The 21,359-nt window shown below is 39.0% G+C and overlaps 1 protein-coding gene across 1 annotated transcript in view; it reads right to left on the bottom strand.

Annotated features, from left to right (window-relative positions):
• calcr (calcitonin receptor) overlaps positions 1 to 21,359 on the bottom strand; it is a 53,394-nt gene that overhangs the window by 30,181 nt on the left and 1,854 nt on the right. The gene's annotated exons all lie outside the window — the stretch shown is intronic.

The raw sequence follows: 21,359 nt of genomic DNA, 5'->3' as shown, positions 1-21,359 counted from the left end.
ACACACTGATGTGGGCGGCTTTTTAGCAGGAGGATGACAAATAAACCTGCAACTAAATCTGCTGATGTGCTGATCTCTGACCCCTCGAATTTCCCTTAAATTTCAAATTTCTCATTTATATTGATGGTAATTATGAGGATGATTATCATCATTAATGGTAGCCCGAGACATCCTCTTTCTTAAATCTACTCTCAGAATAAGACCACTCTTAATTATCTGTCCCGGGCCCAGATATATATCTACCCTCATTTGCTCCATTATGCATACAATAGAGTAGAGCTAAAAGTATTAGTCTATTCATCTAATGAATCAGCAACTATTTTGAAAATGTATTAATTGTTTATGTAATTTTTCAGGAGGAAAAGGGTTAACAATAAATACCTGGTTCCTGCTTCTAAATTGTGATGATTTGATGCCTACCTTTGTAATATATGATAGTAAACTGATTATAAAGGACAAAACAAGCCATCTGATGACATCACCTTGGTTGGTTGGCATTTTCCACTATTTTCGGAAATTGTATAGACTGGACACTGCGACATGTGGCCAGGAGGAGCCCAAAACGAAGCACCAACCTTGTAATCAAAGGACAACTGCTTAACCCCCTGAGTTACAATCGCTCTGTAGGCCTCCTGTCAGTATTCAATCGTGGTCCTTAAGTTGTGACGGTTTTTTGCTTGGAATATGATTAAAATGACCTGCCCCAGATGCATCGACAGATGAATTGTTTCAGCTTTAAAAAAAACTTTTGATATTCAATTTTATTGCCTATCATCGTAAACCTCATCCTCAGATATATATGTCTATTCAGCCATTTTCAGCCCGTTCCTAAACACGATACAGCACACACGTGCGCATCCAGCATGCTGGAAAGCTCAGTCAAGGACACCGCGACAGACCAGTCTGTATCTCTGCTTTGAAAATAAGTACTCAAGGAACACAAAGAAACACCAATCAAGGACAAAGGGAAAAATAGAAGGCAGAAGAGGAAGATAATGGATCTCAAAATGGCCTCTAGGAAGAAAGGATCTATAAAAATCACCATCATGCCAGGGCAGGAAATTCACACTCGTCAATTATCAGCTTTTCACCTCTGGGTGTGCATCAGCATGTGATTTGTGATTTGTCTGAAAGTGGGATATTCTCTGACAGCGAGACATTCTACAAGTCAAACAACAGCAGAGACACATCAGGACAATTGGCACAATCGACTTTCAATATGAGCTGTCGGTTGAGAGATTTCATTACTAACTGTTGAGGACAGGGACTAACATGTAAAAAGATTTAGCACCAAAGACAAAAAAGAATCGGTCATTTGTTAACACTTAGAGGAATAGTTCAACATCTTGGGAAGTGCACTTATTCTCTTTCTTGCAGAGAGTTAGAGGAGAAGATTTATATCACTCTGATGTCTGCACAGTAAATGTTAAGCTATAGCCAGCAGATGGTTAGCTGAGTGTAGCATGAAGACTGGAAACAGGTAGAAACAGCTATCCACACTTTTTCCAAAGGATAAAAAAAAAAAACACCTCAGCTGTCTGTGTGGTTAGTGCAATTGGGATCATCTGAGACACCAATAATCTCTGGAACATTTCAACACGATAACACACTCGCAGTCCATCAATAATACATTTGCCAACAGCAAGTTTCACAGTTGAATATCTCTGCTGTACATGTGACAGTTTACTCAAACTCTATCTTTGACTTAAAGCGAGGGGAGGTATGGCTTCTTTCTAATATGGCTTTCTGTCTTACCCATTAGCTCTTCATACATCTCAAAGCATAGTCCCCAGAGCCATTAGGTCCAATGTGATATGATCTGTAAGGCTTGAAGCATGTGTAGCTCATTAAAAAGACAAGACCCCAAATAAAGGGAGACAAGAGAAAGCACTCTAACGGGCTGAGTGCATAGTATACAGCAAAGCACTTGATCCTCTCCAGGAATGCTGTTCAGCATTAAGTCTTCTGTAGATCAAGTGAAAAGTCAACCAGTTAAAATGGGGATTTGAGAGAATCTGCTTTTGCAACATTGATTACTGCTTAGATTCTTAAAAACTTTGAAAAAACGGACACATCTATTTCCTGTGGTGACTGTATTGAAAGTAAAACTGTAGAAGGAATATTTAAAAACTAAAGGTTACTCTTGAATTTCTGTATTGCTGTAGTTTGAAAAGGGTCTTTTTCATGAGCTCTATACTTTACAAAGATACACGATGAATGTGTGGCTCACATTCAAACTTAACATAGCTTATCTCTTTGTATATTCCACCTATACTGTCTGCCTCTGTTCAATGTATTGTCTTTGATAGTCAACCCAAATAACAACCTTTTAAAACTCAAGTCTAGTACAAAATACATTTGTACCTTCATTTGGAGAAAGTTTGAAATATTTATTTTTATTTTTACATTTGATGATGGAAGACATATTTCCTTGGGCTTACTTTTATTATTCCCAGAAACTCTATAAAAATTGAATAAGTGTCCTGATTTTACTGATTTTATGTGTTTTGCCATGTGTTTTGAGAGAGGAGACTCTCTCCCCCCTCTCACTCTGCCCTCTTTTTTACTTTCCTCCTCAGTTTACCCCTCATCCTTTCTTCTCCCTCTCATTTAGTCATCGTTACATCACTCCGTCAGGAGACGGAGCCAACCATCTCTTCTCTATCCTCCTGCAGTGAGCGGTCACTGGCACGGTGACAACACAGATCTGTGCTGACATCACGAGTAATGGAGGATGCAGCAGCTCGATCTGCCCCCTCCCGCCTCCGACGTCTCACCACTTCGGAGCCCATCACTCAGTCTGAAGGGAGCAGCCACAAGGACGTGATTTGGCGTCCCATTCACGGGGCCACGACAAACGAGCTGTATTACAATGCGAGCTCATGTGAATTAGTTTGACGAATGGACAGATTGTGGACATTCTGCACACGGCTGTCACATAAGTCTTGTCTAAAAAGGAACATATTTTCACTGATCTACAAGCTACATGATCTATAACCTATATTAAAGGACTCTATTTCCTACTATACTGCTTTCTACAACAGAGGTTTAACAACTCTACAACAACACATCCATAATCACACGTCCCCTCAAGTAATTTAATGTACGTGTCATGGCCTCCTGAATGTGCTGTCAAAGACATCAGGGAAAGCATCAGGTGCATCTGATATCTCTGTGGCCTCTGTGGCCTTCTGGGAATTCACACAATGAAGGAACATTTATAAAGAGGCATGAGGCACGGTGCACATGCACTGAATTTACAATTCTTATCTTTGTTCAATGCATTTTTTAAATGTCCAAAGAAAAAATGTAATCCGGTAAAACACGCACGTTCCTTTGAAGGAATGTATTTTTTTACTATACCAATAAATATAAACAAATACTAAACATATGTACAGAAGTAAGTGGTATGTTTATAAAGTCCTTAATATTGAATCACTATATAAATATTTATCATGATATAGGACATTTTTCTAATAGGCTAATTCAATGGCCAAACTCTTAAATGATGGAATAACAAGCAGGAATGACTAATTTAGTACTTGACAAATCAAAGTAGTTAATTACACTAACGGGAAAATCGTATAAATTGACATACCTGTATTTCCATGCTCCTTGAATTGCAACATTGCCAACAATGGACTAATCCAACTAGATTTACTAAATGGTAAGTGAACATGGTATATTTTTTGGTGCATTAATGTTTGCTTTTGATTTATTTATTGAGTTTCTGACTAAATAGCAAGTGAATATAATTTAAAGAACTGAACTGAACTGAACTATGTCGACTGATTTGTGAAACGTGGATGTCAGAGTGCCAAGATGTAGGAGAGATTTGTGAACTTTTTCTAACATAAACAGCAATATAATGTGACTTTGACACAAAAAAACAAATTTTCCCTGTGATAGATAATCACATACTGTATATCACAAAATGATTTTGTCTCTACGAGTTGATGTTCAAACAAAACCGAAAAAAGTGAAAACATGGCTGCCTGAAAACTAATAGTGCTGTATGTTCTGACTGGTAGTTTGGAGGCAATAACATAAACAAATAAAAATAATTAATTAGGGCCTAGTTGTATGACTGACCAGTCTGTTTTAACACTCTGCTCTGAGTCTCTTGTCAGCATTATAGCACTGTATTTGAGTCAAGCTCGTGTTGGGGTGGAACAGGTAAACGGTGAAATGGGTAAAAGCTCTACTTTTTTGTGTCTTTTGACCTTATCACCCCTTTTAAAAAATATATTATGCCAGTCTCTCCAAATACAGTAAAAAGAACAAGCTTACGTCATTTCCTAGCATGTTTTTCCCTCCCCATCCTCACCCATTTCACACTTTTCTCTGCATTCTCATTTCCTCTCAGGCCTCTATTTCTTTTTCACTTCCATATATCTTCTGCTCTTTTAATCTATTTCCCCTCTCACCTTGTTTCTCTCTCTCTCTCTCTCTCTCTCTCTCTCTCTCTCTCTCTCTCTCTCTCTCTCTCTCTCTCTCTCTCTCTCCCCCCTAGACCCCATTCCGCTGTCTTCGCTTGAACTCCCCCTCTTATATCCCTCCCATTCTTCTCCTACGATGTTCCCCTTTTAAAGCTCTGCCCTCCCTCCCTCTCCAGTTGTCTCTTTCTCCCCTTTTCCGGCTACATATTTAAGGCGTTCTCTCGGACTCTCTGAGCGAGATCCAAGAGATTCATCAGCTAGCCCATCCTTTAAACATTAAACAGGTTCCCGTTATGGTGACACATCATATTTTCAACTAATCTGTCTGTGTTCCACAGTCCTAGTCCTCCTCCCTGATCTACTGTATCTGTGACCAAGCAATCAGACAAGACACAGAGCTACAAACACCTTTGAAATACTTAAATAAAAGCAGCATAACAGAAAATCACAATAATGTGCAATTGTTAAGATTATTTTTGTTTTAATATGTATGGTCTTTCAGTGGATCGTAGGCCTTACTTTAATACACATTCAAATTCAGTAGCATCACATCTGGAGGTTTACATGTAATACGCCTCCAGTTTGGGATGTAAAGATGCTGTTACCAGTGAAACATTTTGATTGAAAGTTTAACTAGCTCTGTTGTCCAAAGTTAGAGATTAATGAATCTTTCATTTCTCAGGGGATAAACGGAAGCTGTATTTCTGCAGCTGACAGGGAGTATGATACAAGATTGTAGAGTGGCTTGACTCATTAAATATCATATATTTACCAAATATATGTAATTATTTGGTAAAAGAAAAATAGATATGCATATTATATATATTCAAATGGAAACTAAACACACAACGCAGTAAGGTTAAACCTTAAGATTAATTTATTTAAAAAGGCAAGACCTTCCACAGTGTTTACAGTAGTATTTTATTTGGATCTTGCCCTTGATTAAAAACAATTACAACAATTAAAAATTGTTTTTGTTAGAATTTAACAATTAAAAATGTACCTAGACACTTCCTGCTGTCCAAAGAGGTCTTTGAAATTTCTTCGGCAAGCGTAAAATTCTCTCCTGTTCCCGACCTACCTGTGAGTCCTGACCCAGTGTTTGAGGATAACTGTTTCCAAAAACCTGATGGCCCAGCTGAACCTGCACCTCCTCCACATAAAACCCAGTCCAGCCTCAAACAGTGTCCTGTTTAAGCAAAAGAGGGCTACAGTAGGCTGCATTTCTTAAATATCCGGAGGTGCCTTTAAAATGCCTTGTTTACAAGCTTACCAGAGGACCCAGCACATCTGATTCAGCACAGCTACAGGGCCCACGCTGTTAATAGTAGAGATTTAGAAAATAATGAGACTTGTGCAACTTCTGCCAATCTAAAAAAGAATTCCACACTTTTACCAATTAAGGCCATCAATGATTATTTATTTTTTTACTTCACTAGATGTTAAATTGCTGCAGTGCTTCAGTTTGAACTCTTATCAGACCTCGATATCAAGTGCTCATCAAATAGCTGTTCAGTCAATTAGTTAGCAATGACTCAGCACCTGAACAAAACAATGACTCTCATCATCAGTCAATGGTGTTGTTCGCTAATGGTTTTCATATGATGAAATTAATTGGATATTCATGCAGTCTCTGAGCCCAAAACAATGGCAGCGGATTGATCACTTGTGAATACAGACTACGGACTACAATGAAGTTCCAGTGAAGGATTGTTGAAGCCTGATTTACAGTCTTAGCATCCAAAACACTCCAGGAATGTGTTGATGATTAACCAGTGGAGGACCAAAGAGATTATGACAGAGAAATTCATCTCCATGATCAGTAAACAAATTAAAATGCATCTGAATACACAAAGGCTTCATAGTCTGGATTGATTGGACCATTATCTCCTCCAGCATAATGTGATTCATTAGGACGTGAGCATATTTAAATGTAGATCCAAACTTGCCTGTTGTGCATTCTAAAGCCGTTTCATTCTTCAAATTTTAAGCAATGATTACCCCCAAGTGAAATTGATTTTTATTTGATGTTGCGCTGGAGAACACCAGCTCCCACGCCCTTTATTAAAAGCTCTGCCCTTGATGAGACATTTAGTGCCGTAGCTCACCCTAAAGGAGCTATATTGCCTTCCAGCGTTCGAGCTCAAGCACCAGTCTCAAATCCAGCCTGTTATTCACCGGTGAAGTGGCAGGAATAGGGTTAGGGGCGCTGAAGCAAGAGAGCATCGTGTGCTCCAGTGTTCTAGCTGTTAAAAGCAAGCCTCCTGTAATAAGAGGACTGCCCCTGGCTCTGTGTAAACAGTTGATTCATACCCGCTCTCTAACGCCACGACATCCCACACACTTCCTCTGCTAGACCAGAAAGAAACCGAATGGGCAAACAGGGGAGGGACGGGGAACATAGCAGTGCAACAAGACTCTGGTGGATATCATCTCGTCATAGTCTAGACTTCATCCAGATACATTAACATCATTATTCTTCTAACTGGCATGGACTTCTTTCAAGCACTTGAAATATCATATGCAAATTGGTGTTACTCAGTGTTTGCCAGGCAGACTGATGGAAGCCCGCTTATCGCTTTCTTCTCTCCACTTATGACTACATGCACTGGTTAGACTAGCTAATAATTCAACTACAGTTAACAGCCTTACGTGGGTCCATGCATCTTAGGATAACTCCTTTTATATTTTACTGTTGGGTAACATCACAAAGTGAGCATGGTTTTTCCATTTCTGTAACATCCCTAAATGATTCTAAATTGGCCATTACACTCGTTTTAGCAAACTGTCTGGAACATGTCTGGAAAAGATGTATTGTTGTAGTCTATATATTGCCTGCCATAAATAAAATATGGTGTGCATCTCTCTGATTCTGTGCTGTATGACTTCTAAAGCACAACAAATGATTCAAATCCAGCCCCTGTTCAAGTCTAAGAAATAAGACAATGTACGACAGGAAACAATGAGCAGCAGATCCGAAGCTAGCAGAGATTCACTGGCTTGATCATGGAAACTGGTTGGTCTATAATCCAAACAAAAAACTCTGCATTAACCAAAAAAAAGATCCTTTTCATTCTTACTTTTTAGAAACAGAATAGGAGTAGAACGGACATTCCCATTTAGCAGGTTGGTTTCTACTGCTGGGACCGTTAGACCCTCTGCCTCACTCCCCTTTGCCAGCTGCTGCCGAAAAATGACGCTGTGAGAGCTTTGAGACTGAACCAAAACATTAAAATAGCCATTAAAAAAAACCAATGAGCTGGTAGGTACTAAAAAACAACAACCTCGGAGCTGAGAGGAACTGCAGTCTGGTGACAATTATCTGTGGATTCATCACTACTAACGACCCCTTTCACATACAATTAGTCCTGTGCTCCACAAATAGTGATAAAAGCTGCTTCAAAATTAGCTATAATAAATGAAGTCAGCAGGAAGAACCATACTTTATCGCCAACAGTGAGGTCCTCCCCGCATTCAATTACATGCTCCATATGCATCCTGGTGGGACCTGCACCCATTATGCTCTGCTATTCGCAAACTTCCTCCACTCCTCGTTCCTACTTCTCTTTCTCTGTCTATTGTTCTCTTCCTATCCATCTGTCTCTCAAGGTCTTTGCATTCATTTGCAGAGCGACCACCAGTACTCTAAACCCAAAAGCTCCAAAGTATTCCCGATTACTTTCAGACCAATTTACAGCTGAACCAACTGACTGTCCGGTCCGAGCCACTGTTTGACTATCTATTGTTTATTCACACAAGCTTTTTCTGTTCTCTCTGTAAATGCCATGAAGTATTTGCCCCATGAAACACATTTTAAACATACAACACTAAGACAATTGGAAGATAATGACAGTTTCATATAATAAATGACACTGAATGACAAGTAGAATCGCAGGCATGCAGCTCTCATTGGCTTTGGAGAATAAAACTCAAAGGAACGCTGCACAGATTTTACACATGGGGTTCAGTTTACTGCTCACCCTGATGGTATCATCAGGTATCTCTGCTGGTGTTTGATACTACAGTTTTACAAGCAGGAGGTACAAGGTTTCAGAGTTGGTATTTACAGTAGGAGGCAGGGAGGGTCCAAAGAAAGATGCTCTGAAGTTGCATTATAGGAAATGTATTGTTTATTGCCTGACCCTTACTATAAACCTAAAATACAGAATATCTTGGCATCTGTTACTCCAAATTACTTTTATTTTTGTAATCTGTTGCAGGGCTGCTACTAATGATTAATTTCATAATTGAGTAATTTACAATTTTTTTTTCTCAATTTATTGTTTTGTTTATAAAATGTCAAAAGAATAGTGAATAAAGCCCTCACAATTTCCAGGTCCTTCATTCCAAATTGCTTGTTTTGACCAACCAACAGTCTCCTCACATCTGAGAAGTTTGATGTAACAAATGTGATCAACTAATCAATTACTAGTTTAATCATTGCAGCTCGGTCCTGCATCTCTAATCTGTTGCTCATGAATCCCCCAAGTTTATGGAAGCGCAGTACTAACTAACATATTACTTTCAAGCTCATCATGCTGCACACAGATTGGGGCTGTTGTTTCCACCACTAATCAGAGATTTATTTCAGAGTTACACATACTTCTTTCTCCTAAAAAGCTTTGGAAAAGCGTGTTTCTACAACAGCAACACTGCATCACAATCACCTGCTTTGATTTCTCCGAAGCAGCAAATCTGCCAATGAACAGAACTACATCATTAAAGACAATAACCAGCAGATGTTAAACAGTGTCAGCCATGCAACCAGCCTGGCAAACAAAAGAAAAACACTGGTGTGATTGCTGCTTTCAAAGCTTCAGCTGATTTGCATAAAGGGTGATTAATTCAAGCTAATGTCATCCCGAGGGTCGCTTCTGAGATGGTGTTTGGTTAAAGACCTTAGTTTCATGCCAAAATAATCACTCTGTAGTGTATTGGGGAACTTGTAGAAAACACTGCACATTGAAGTCTTAGTTTTTTGTTTCATATCATCATTTAACAATAAGCAATCTTGAGGACAACTGTTCCTTCATTACAATGCCAATCTGCATTTACAAGGTTTCATTTCCTCGATACTTTCCAAATGGGAATCTGAGGAGGTCAGAACGTAGAAACAATAGTTCAGCACTATTAAAATGCATATTTTAAGAGCATTAGTATACATGTCATGATTAAGATGATTTACAATCCAACGTAGTTGCAGTTCAGACTGTTACTAAACATAACAGCATTTCCAAATAATAACAGAGACCATTCAGCTGTGTTGTCAGGTTTATTGAATATATCCACTCAATATAATCTCCTGAATAACATTTTCTCCTCCTGATACCGGTAAACAAAGGAGTCTGTTTACAAGTAAAGGCTTTGTTCTGTCAAAGAAGTAGCTTCCTCCCTGACATTGACATCTTCCCACTACGTTTTTGTTTACTTCCTGAACCGATTAAGTTACTCTCAGCCTCTCAGAAGCAGTGTGGACAGCTCCAGGTGCTTACAGACATCTGCCACTGAACGGAGGGTATATTCAGGGGATCAAAGTCCTTTCATCTGGCAAACTCTTCTTTCCCCAGCCTCTTCATTTCCTCTTGACATTCCACTGTGTGTACATCTCATCTGTCACCTACCAATGACGTTTGTTTGTCTCATCGCCCAAAAGCAGAGAGCGGAGGACAGATGGTGAGTGCCATACGACCTCTCCTAACCATGTTCTTGCCAAATCATAAAAAATATAATGTGTCGTGTGTTTATTATTGAGCTTTAGAGGTGCTGGTAGATGAATTGTGTTACCTTTGGAAAGAGCCAGAATAGAATCTTTATGAGAAGCTACGCTAGCTGGCTGTGGCTTCACATCTACCGAACACTCAAAGTGGTATCGATCTTCTACTCTAACTCTCTGCAAGAGAGTGAATAGGCATATTCTCCACAATGTCTAAACACGTCTTTAACTATTATAAATACAAAGGTACTTCAGGAGAACTGACATTTCTATCGACATGTATACCGACTGGAATTGAATTTATACTTAAGTCCTCTTGAAGATCTGGAGATTCTTGGCAATGTTATATTTTTTTCCCCTTCCCATTGCAGACATTATAAGCCCACGCCTGGCTTTGCAAGTTGAGCTCTCTAGAGGTCCTCTGCGTCAACAAGATCACAGGTTATATCTTTACTCTAAAGCACCACATTAAAGGCATTACTAAATAATAAAAGAGATCAAAATGCAACTGTGAGTGGAGAGAGCTGAGTGAAAGAAGAGTGGACACTATGTACAATATGGCTGTACAGAGCAGCTTGTAGAACTATTAAGCAGAGAAGAGGTGCTACAAATCAAAAATAAAAGATAAGCCCTTCTGGATCAAGAGGCGCAATCAGAAAGAAAATAGATCCCAGAGGATGAGATCAGAGACCCCGAGGGCGGAGATCAAACATTATCATGCTACTCAATCTCAAGCTCAAACAAGACAGTTCAAAAAGCATCTTAAAATGATCACCACGTATTGGAACAACTGAATGCTCTGGGGTGTGAATGGAGCAAACATTCTCGACGATAAATCCGGCTTGGTGGGAGGAAATTAAAAAGAAGAGGTTGACAGAAATAGCTCCGTGTCAACAGGCACAGTAAAAGCACATTAGAGATGCACAACACAAAAATTTCAGTCGAGGTTCAGAAGGCATATCACTCCTGCATGATCCAATAAGACCGCAAAATAAAGACACATGCTCATAGACTCACTGAAGAAAAATCTCATTAAATGGATATAAAATATCTTGGTTCTCTCTGTAACCTTTTTTTTAACCGTGTTCCCCTTGTAGGGACATTATTAGCAGCTATGGAAACACATTTCCAAGTAACCCAGGAAGCATTTCCCTAAATCAATAGACATGCAAAACATCTACTGTACTGTAAATATCACCATTACTGTCAGTCTGTGCCTGCAGGAAAACAATTCGCGATGCCAAGGGCATACATCTAAAATGAGCTCACAGAAAAATAACTGCACAGAAATGTGCAATAGAAGTCAATCAAACCAAAACACTAATTGTGTCTCTCATGTCTTCAGGTGACTAATGCACAGTGGCCTATTTGCAGATGGCGTAAACTAATGAACTATAAGCAACTATATAAGTAAACTATATGCAGGTGACAGAGGAGCAGCAGAAAAAGAGGAGAGAGGAGGAGGATGGAGCGTTATCGAGCATTTCTTTATTTCTTTTATTATTGTAACGTTAATAAGAGGCTTTCTGGGCTCTTATTCTTCTTCTACATATCGTTCAGACAGAGAAATACTGCCCGAGACACACACACTAACACACACACACTTGTAACGAGCTATTCAACTGAATATAATGTATCCCATAGTAACAAGCATTTCAGTTAGATATTTCTAACTTGATTTGTCAGAATGTCATCATCTGCCAGGTGAAGGATGGGGGGGGGGGGGGGGAGAAACATGACCCTGTGATTGGTCACGCCCCGGCACCTGCAATAGAACCCCACTAAACTGGGTTTGGCAGAGTATGGAATATTGACTGCAGTTCAGAGCAGTGGAGATAGCAAAACTCTATTTCATGTGCAAGTAGCCGACTCCTCAACTCTCCCCCACTTATTAAGGTAATAAGAAATTAATTTCAATGGCATGATTCTGAGATATAGCCTACTACAGTGATGAGATATTCGGCCAAATCCTCAAAATGTTTTGAAAATGTAGTCACGTATAGGCTGACCATATTTTCAAATCCCCAAACTCAAACCCTTAAATGTACCACACGTTCATGCAGGCACACATGTATGCGCACATTCTCTGCCAGCTGTTGTATATTGCTATCTGGCCATTTTATTGTGAGCGACTTTCTCTTCGGCATGACAGCCGAGCCAACCGTGAGCACTGACAGGTTCTGTCAGAAAGAGACGAAAGCGCAGCTAGCCTGATCGTGTCTGAAGCTGACAAAATCCTCCCACAAGCTTTTCTAAAGCACATTAATGTTTTACATTATTTATTTAATACAAAAGCCAAAGTTTGTAACCATTTTTGTAACCACGTTTCCCTGCTTTCTGCTAAGCTAAGCTAATGTGAAGAATTTAAAGTTAAAAAGCAATGTTAGTGTGTTTAATAAGCACACCTAGTGGTGGATATAATGTTATAACATGTTTATTTGAAGAAGTGTTAAATCATAAAAGTATAATCATTCTATGTATCAAACTATAAAATATAGTTACTGAATGTTTTGAGGGAAAGAGAGAGACCTTTGAGACAGGCTTTTCAGATTCGAAAACAACTGTATGGTAATGAGATGAGTTTGGTGAGCCGACTTCAGGAATGTGAGGTGTAAACAGTGGGGGAAGGAGATGTATTGATCAAGCAGAGATGTTGATGAAGACAGCCCTAAGAAAACATGGGGATCGGGAACATGCTGTTTTATGAGGAGGAGGACAGGTCGGACCAGAGGACACTATTCAGACATTATCCGGATCACTTAGACCAATGGAGAGCATTGTCAGAGGACAGGAGGAGACTATCGGATTACAGCCAATCACAAAGCTGATAATGGACTTTTGAAAGTAAACTACTGACTTTTGGGTATAAGAACATTGTTCAGAGAGATGTAATTCAGTTCTTGGCGATCTTCTTTACTGTAAACTGGCGTTTGTCGGCCGGTTTGGGGGGGGAGTGTTTGAACTTGGTTTCGCAATTCCTTACTGTCGACAGTGTAATTCAGTTTGTGATTGTCTTTTAGCATTTGTGAATTATTAAATACTTTTTCATTGTAAGCCGGATCCAGCTGATTTTTCTTGGCGTGACTTCGTTGCTCAAACAACAACGAAAGAGCGAGAGGTCCGCGGCCTCCTGAGAGCAGAGGTCTCACTGCACCACACTAACCATCTCCAGGCTGAAGCTTCAAATTGAACCATCACATATGAGAGTATCCATCTTGACTCTTTGCAAACATGTGAATAATTGTATTTTCCAAAATGTCAAACTATTCATTTGAATTTAATGGAAAATAATATATAGACGATACTAAACTCCAAACAAAGAAACGCATCACCACACCACTTTTACTATGGTCCGGTACATACAATAGGCTACATGCAAAGTTTTGACTCCTCAGCTTACTATAGGGGAGAACAAGAGAGGACTTGTGTGGGTACGTGCAGGCATGTCTGCTACAATCCAAATATATCAATCATGTTGCTTTTAGGACATTTTGTCAGGCACACACAGTATCAGCCAAAGACTATGCTTTGAGGATCATTTCTACAAAATGATGGATGGACTGTTCGGAAAAACCGCAGCATAGATACTTATAGATCAAAAGTCATTGTCATGCAATCTAATGCATAGTTGATTAATTAAAACGTCTGCTCAGGCTAGCTTGACGTCACTGCTCTAAATATAACTCCAAATAAGATAATCACTCCTTATTTCAGGCTTGAATTCAATAATCTGTCTTTGAATTTTCTATTCAAGACTTTTAGAATAGTAGGGGATCTGTTTCATATCTTTCTTTGATCTGCATGTGCACTCATTTCGTTGATTAGTTCAAAGTGGTTTATTTCAACTCTAGTCCTTATTGGAACTGTTCAAAAGGTATTCTTTTGCACATGTGGGTTGACTAGAAAGGATATGTGTGCTGCATGGCTTCACGCCAATCCACATGCTCCTGTATTAACACACACACAAACACACATGCACACACACACACACACACACACACACACACAAGGTCACATATATTCACAGAGGTGAAAAGAGTCTCCCATTTCCTCTCTATCTGATACCATTACCATTATCTGTGCCATGCTCATGGCAACCATTTAGAGCCCAAGAAGAGTCTGGCCAGAAAAGTACACTGCAAATTGCACCACTATTAACTAATCAGTGGATAGATGTTCACTGATGTGTTTTGCACCATCACCATCACAGTCTGCCTCATAATAATTCATTAGAAGTATCAAAAGTATCATAAGTTTCAGCATGAAAACATTCTCAGTGTTTCCACTACCACACTGCTTTGTGTACATATATATATATATATATATATATATATATATATATATATATATATATATATATATATATGTACAGAATACATATTTCAATTGAAATATTTGAGCATCTGCTGTAATTCAAAAGAGGTTTATGAAAGTTACATGTATGACTAATAAATGTCATAATTACAATAATTAACAATAATTATAATTAATAGTTATATAACAATAACTTATAACAACTATATAATATATATTATATATAATATATATATTATATATATTATATTATATATATAATAAAATATAACAACTTATTATTAGAATAATTACACCATATAAGATTTTTTTTGCAAAATTGAACATCTACTAGTATATATTCCAGACTTGTAATTAGTTATGATTTATAGACTTATAACTTATTATTATGGAATTATTGTTCATTTTAATTATTATATATCTTTCAACAATTCCTGTTATTTAAAAAAAATGTAATAGTCAATTAAAATGCAAATTAAAATAAACTGCTCTCTTGATAACCAATATATAATAAAATGTATTAACTTATCAACACATACAGTTATTGGGATTACATAAAATATTTTCCACTGTAATTAAAACTGCCCTTTTTGTTTTACTTTCATAAGAGATTTATTATGGTTAACTTAACAAAAACAGACATTTATAAATCTTTTTAAAACTCATAGCAGCAGAGATTTCAGATAAAGTTAGATGAATAGAATGAAGCTATCACAACTGGGTCGAGACTTGTTATAAAACAAATTAAGACATACATAAGGGTGAACAAATACCATTAAAGCACTATAAAGGAAGTCACGTTAAGTCACTTTTATGTTTGTCTGAAGATATACACATTTATAGCGTAATAAGCTGAAATTGTTATTTTCAAAATTTTAAAAAAATAAAAGCTTTATATTTTTGTGAATTCTAATGTTGTTCCAATTGGTCAAAGATAATATTTTCAAGTTTAAGGTCGTATTTCCCGACCCTTTTTTCTTTAAAGTCACTTTCATATGTCACTTTTAAATAAAACTTCAAACAATTCTGAATTTGCATGAACAACAAGACATCCCTATTCAAGGACTTTTAAGCCATTTCAGAGTGAAGAAAAGATGGTGGCAGATGGGCTGAGAGCTGAGGCCTGCGCCTGTCATCTAGGTGACTTACTGTACGGCATTCTCCATCCCCCTCTCCATCTGCAGATCATAATTCACATCTTAAAGATAACCTTGCTTCTCAACTCCAGAGAAGTAAAAATAAATAAAAGTGCACATTCTTCCTCAGTATGCTCTCAATTACCACTGTGAGGGAGGACCCTTTCTCCCCCTCTCCAGCTTTGCTGTTCTTTCTACATTAAATATGCTTCTCAAAAGAATTTAAATCTTCTATCAGCCACTGAGCCGAGCCGGGCTAGGCAGAAAAAAATTAAGAAATGAAGGCAGCCACTATCAACGTATCCAAAAACATGTGGGCACACAAGCCACAACATCCTTTATCGAACTGGAGGCTGATGATTTTTGCATTGTGGGTTTTATTTTCCTAAAGTGTGAATATTCCTTTAAAAGTAAAGAGGAAAATAAATGTAAGGGATGGTTTTAACTGACCAGGATAAAATAACATATTCTGTGAATTATATAAACTAAAGATCCCAACAAACTTGTTTGAAAAGATGGATATCTGCATGCAATACAGATCCCATTAGGATACAGCCTTTTGTCCTACATTGCTAACTCCCACTTGCATCAATAGGCAATTGCAGAGGAAGCACACTTCAACTGAGGGCTATGGGAAAGCAATTAAAGAAGTATTTTGTTGCTGGACTTCAGCTGGAGGGCATTAGCTACCATTCCCCTTTGGGCACAGTGTTCCCCGTACGGTCTGTTGGGTCAGGGAGAGGGCTTTGGGTGCTACAAGCTGTAAACAGGCCAAGAGAGAGGCAGGCAGAGAGAGATGGGTGCTGTTATCACACGGATGCAGGGTCGCCAGCAGGAAAACTAAAATAGTAACTCAAAGATTGTGACCAGAGGGGTAAAGATTCAAAGAAATGAAAGAAGAAGAAATAAAGCATTCAATTAACATCAGAAGTGATAAGAGAAGAATTAAGGAATAGGAAATAGGAGAAAAAAAGCCGGTGACAAAGGAGAAAAAGAGTAAAGCCGTAAATGCGAGCGGAGAGCTTTTCAAGAACATAGTGGTTATGCTGCCAATCATTCCCTCTCTTTGCACAACAAGCCCCTGAAGCCTCATTCAGAAGCCCCTGAATCCCTCTCAGACCCTCAAAAAGCCCCTCTACTGCTCTGACTCACTGTTACTGGACCATCGAAGAGCATGTTTGCCATGGAAGCAGGTCCTTAAGCATGTTATTTCAATATGGACATTTTTTTGTAACATATAGGAAAAATCAAGTATAGTATAGATCAAGGAGCAAGAGGGCACACCAGTGTGTAATATAACCAAGATCATAGACATCATTGCTGAGGCTGTAAATATACAAAAGCAGCATTTGAAGTTTCACAGACATTATGCAGAGAGCATGTTTTGTGCAAATACTTGTGTGATGATAAATGACATGGAAATAAATAATAACATTTTGGTGCTTTTTTTAACAGCATCAACGTTGCAGCAAACTTGTAAAAGCACCTCCAAATTTCCAGAGAAAATTGGAGAGCCTAACAAAAAGAAAGTGAATGTATTTGAAGGAGGAGAAAATCATTGGCCACAACCTCCTTAGTCAGCGCAACGGCTTTCCCCGAGTGCCACCAATCAATCACAGAAACCTTAACAGGGTGTGATTACACCTGGTACAACAGCCGGCCCTGTGAATCATAGAGAGACTTGAAGTGTGAGCCAAAATGAGGATGAAAAAGAGCCTAACAGCAAAGGAAATCAATGAGTGGTCTGGTAGTCTAGGGATATTGTAATAAATCAGAATCACCGATGTCTCTCGGCACACACACAGAGAGGGGAAAAGGTGAGCTACTTTAATTACTGCTAACCACTCTGGGCTTTGCCCCTCTGAGAGTGAGGCTTCGATGTTGAACAGCAGGGGTCTTCTAGAGAGGCCTGATGTGCCGCTCATGCTCTTTATAGATATTTCTCTGGGCCTCAAAAATATTTCTGAATCATCTACTCTCTTGTGTCAGAATATGCCTATCAGCACCTCTAAACTTCACTAATTAACATGTTATATCTTATTTATTGTATCTGTACAGGCACTGTATAAAGTTTAAAAAACAGCAAAGCTATTCATTGGCTGGAGCAAGAAATAGCTTTAGAGGGACTGCAAAGTCCATTTTGTTAGTTTTGGACAGAGCCAGGGAAGCTGTTTCCCCTATATCTATATGCTAAGCTAAGCTATATGTACCTCCATTTTCATGTTTTCTTTTATTTACTGCAAAAGGCAAATTCTCATTAATGAAAAGATCACAATCTATGCCATCGTCTTGACAGACTGCAGGCACAAACACAGACAGATGCATCAGCGATGTGTGAGAGCACCAAATCCAGAGAATCTGAGCCAAGAATATTTCAGTGTGTCATCCTAAATGTCAGTGTTGAAAAAAATGCATATGCATATCTAGATTGATAATCTAGACACCTGGCTGATAAACACTAAGGAAGATCTTAGGGGAACATAGACAGAAAAGCAGACAAGCGACTATTTTAATGGAGATTAAGGACATTATGAAAGATTGAATCCTCTTTGTTGTTGCTCCAAAATTAAGGACCTTAAAAATTCAACCAGACCAGCTTTAAACGCTGAACAAAAACAGTTTTAACTATTAAAAAGGATCTTTTCAAGCCAAGCCATCTGTGTCAGTGACTCCGAATTATGTGTGCTCTGTGACTGTGTGTCTCCCCAAGCGACAGAAAGCTATCAGGGGTTGACACTTTGGCATGGAAAATAACCCCAGGAAGTGTTTTCCATTCAAACACAGGAGGGAGAAGGTGAAAAGATTTAGTGCAAAAGTGGGAGGATGGAAGGAAAAGAGCAAAAAAACAGGAGAGACTGAGAATGCAATTAATTGTGAAGGACAACGTTAAAGGACAACGACAGAGGACAGAGATGAATTGACAAGAGGACAGACAGAGACAGAGAAAATAAAAACAAAGAAGGCATGCCGGTGTATCAGTCTGGCTTCTGAACTATGAAGATGAAGTACAACAGAGCAAAAATTGTTCGCACATACACAGAAAAACAAAGAAAAACTGAATGAACAGCAAATACCAACGAGATAAAGAGAAACTAAATTAGACGTGTGTGCTTCACGTCTTGTGGCGCTGACAGCAGTAAATATGGACATTTGCATACTAATTGGATACTTTGTACCGACGTGTTTGTTGAATTCACTGTCAAAGTCATCCAGAAGGATGAAGATGAACGACTAGTAGCTGTTTAAAGACTGCAGGGGAAGGAAGGAACTTGCAATGACATGTGGCTGCTGTCGTGATGCAACCCTGCTTTCACACTCTTATTAATAGTAATTTCTAAAGCAAATGAGTTCAATATCAGCATCGAACATTTAGCAGAGTAATTGTCCATTGTTGTTTTCAGGAAATCACTTGTTAAAGGAAGCCTAAATAGAAGACTTTAAATTCCTGAAGAGGGTAAACAGCTTTGTTTAGCCTGTTCAGAAACCATTTCGGAGATCTGAATTTGCATTAAAAGCCTAATTTAACAGCTGTGAGGATGATTTAATCAGTCTTTTGCGTTAACTCTAAAACTACCTGACACAGCAGCAGTCCATTAACCCCAGCAAAAAAAAAAATGTTTATCCTTTCGACAAATTGCTATTTATGTTTCAAAACCTATTATGTGATTTTCACGACCATAAGGTAAACTTGTAAGATGAACACGGTAGCAATAATAAAAGTGTGATGTGGGACTGCACGTTCGTCAGGTTCTGCTAACAAATGCCCAGGATTTCAGATAGGGAGCATCCGATCGATCAAGGAAGTAAGGGAACACGTTTTGCCATTAGCTGTGCAGCCGGAGCGTCTTGAGCAGCATTGCTGCAAATTCAATTCAAGAATTAGAGGAGGGGAAGACATCACATGTCAGAGGAGACACAAGACATTTTTATGAAAACTTTAAACCATCACAAATGCATCTGTGTGTATCTCTGTCTTTGTCAAACGCACACACACACACACACACACACACACACACACACACACACACACTACTCATGCCGTCTCTAAGCCGTCGGACATTTAGTCTATTCTAGCACCACCTATTGATGCTGCGTGCTTTAGATGCAGCACTATTTACAGGAGATGCATCACTGCATAAAATACATGCAGAAGTCAGTTTTGATTCATTAATAGCATGTGTGTCTCTGTCCTGGAGTCCTCGGTGAGTTCAGTCACAAATAAAATGTTGCAAGTTTCTATTGCTCTACAATTGCTCGTCCAGCCTGCACTCAGTAAACAGCTTAGCGGGGCAGAGATAACTGCAACAGATGACTGTGAAATCCAATTTTACCACACTGGATCCCCTTGTCTTTGTGGAAAATCATGAGCAGGAGCATTTGCCTGGTTCATATCTGACTCACGCAGAGATCCAAACATGAAATACGGACAGAGTTGTGCAGAATGTCTCCAGCTGTGCTGCACATAGTGTAACACTTAAATTTAATCGCACCCTATAACCAGTCCAGCTTGCTCAATAGTTTCAGCGAAGTCATCTTGAGTATATCTTGCTACTCTTTAAGTCCTTATCATTTTACACAGATCCAGCTGTGCGCTGCTGCTGTATGTCTTTGGTAGCATGAAATGAAGAAGTAAAGGCTGACCTCTGGCTCTGACAACACAGTCGTATGTATTATGTAATGGAAAAGGTTGGATCTGTCTGAGCCGGATGAATGGCCTGCTAGCATGGGAAACCCAATGTGTGACACTTCAGCGTTAGTCCAAATTATGCAGTTTCCTCTGTTTCAAGGTTTGCAACACAGCCAATGTAAGTAGTTAATTCTGTGACAGCAAAATTGTTCACATCATCCGACAAGCGTAAGACAGCTTGGGGTCAAAGGAGAGGGCTTTCACACATTGGCAACTCCGGGCCACAATCATGTTAATTCACATGATTCTTCGTTCCTCTCAAGGGAGCATCACACAGCAGGATAAGCATCACTGTTAGTCCTACGATGTAAATGTAGTGTCTTGTGCATGAACGCGACGATTACGAAGCCCAGGCAGACAGAAACAGTGACATTAAGGGTCATTGCATGTACCTATGAATAAAACATGAAGCATTAGCTTGATTAATATTGAGGAACACGCAGTGGTTAGTCTGCTGACTGAGTGATGGGTCTGTGTGTGTGTGTGTGTGTGTGTGTGTGTGACAGGGAAGGAGACAAGTGTTTGCAGCCATGGGGCAATAGTCCTCAGTGCCACTTAATTACAAGAGTATTGTAGTCCCAAATAAATATCTAAATATTTAAATAAGATAAATAAAAACAAAGACGCTGCATACGTGTGCATCTCCCCCACATACATTTATATTTTAATTTGGGTGTAAAGCTTTAAAAAGCTGTTCCTCAAACACTTGGAGACCATTGATATCTAACGCAGATAATTTTTTCCCTCCACAGGCCTGTCTTTCCTTCTTTTTTCATCCTTTTCATGTAGACCTCTCTGTCCCTTCAAACGTGGAGGAAGTGTGCAGCTTGCTGGCTTGCCCGCTCACCCGCCTCTGACCAGACCAACCGACAGAACGCGGGATGATTAACGACTAACTTATCTATGGGACTCAGAAAGCAGCCAGACGATGCCAACAGCCCAACTCACTGCAGGGCTCTGCACATATCTCAGCCTGTCTGTCTGCACGTATCTAATCATTGCTGTCCGTCTCATTCCGTGCCATTTCTGTCTCTCTCTTTCTTTGACAGCCTCGCTGTGTCTGTTGCTAT

The sequence above is a fragment of the Cebidichthys violaceus genome, unplaced genomic scaffold, assembly GCF_023349555.1.
Source record: "Cebidichthys violaceus isolate CVI_PGR_0920_01 unplaced genomic scaffold, fCebVio1.0.p SCAF_16, whole genome shotgun sequence".
Lineage (NCBI taxonomy): Eukaryota > Metazoa > Chordata > Actinopteri > Perciformes > Stichaeidae > Cebidichthys > Cebidichthys violaceus.
This window is presented reverse-complemented; position numbering and strand designations above follow the sequence as displayed.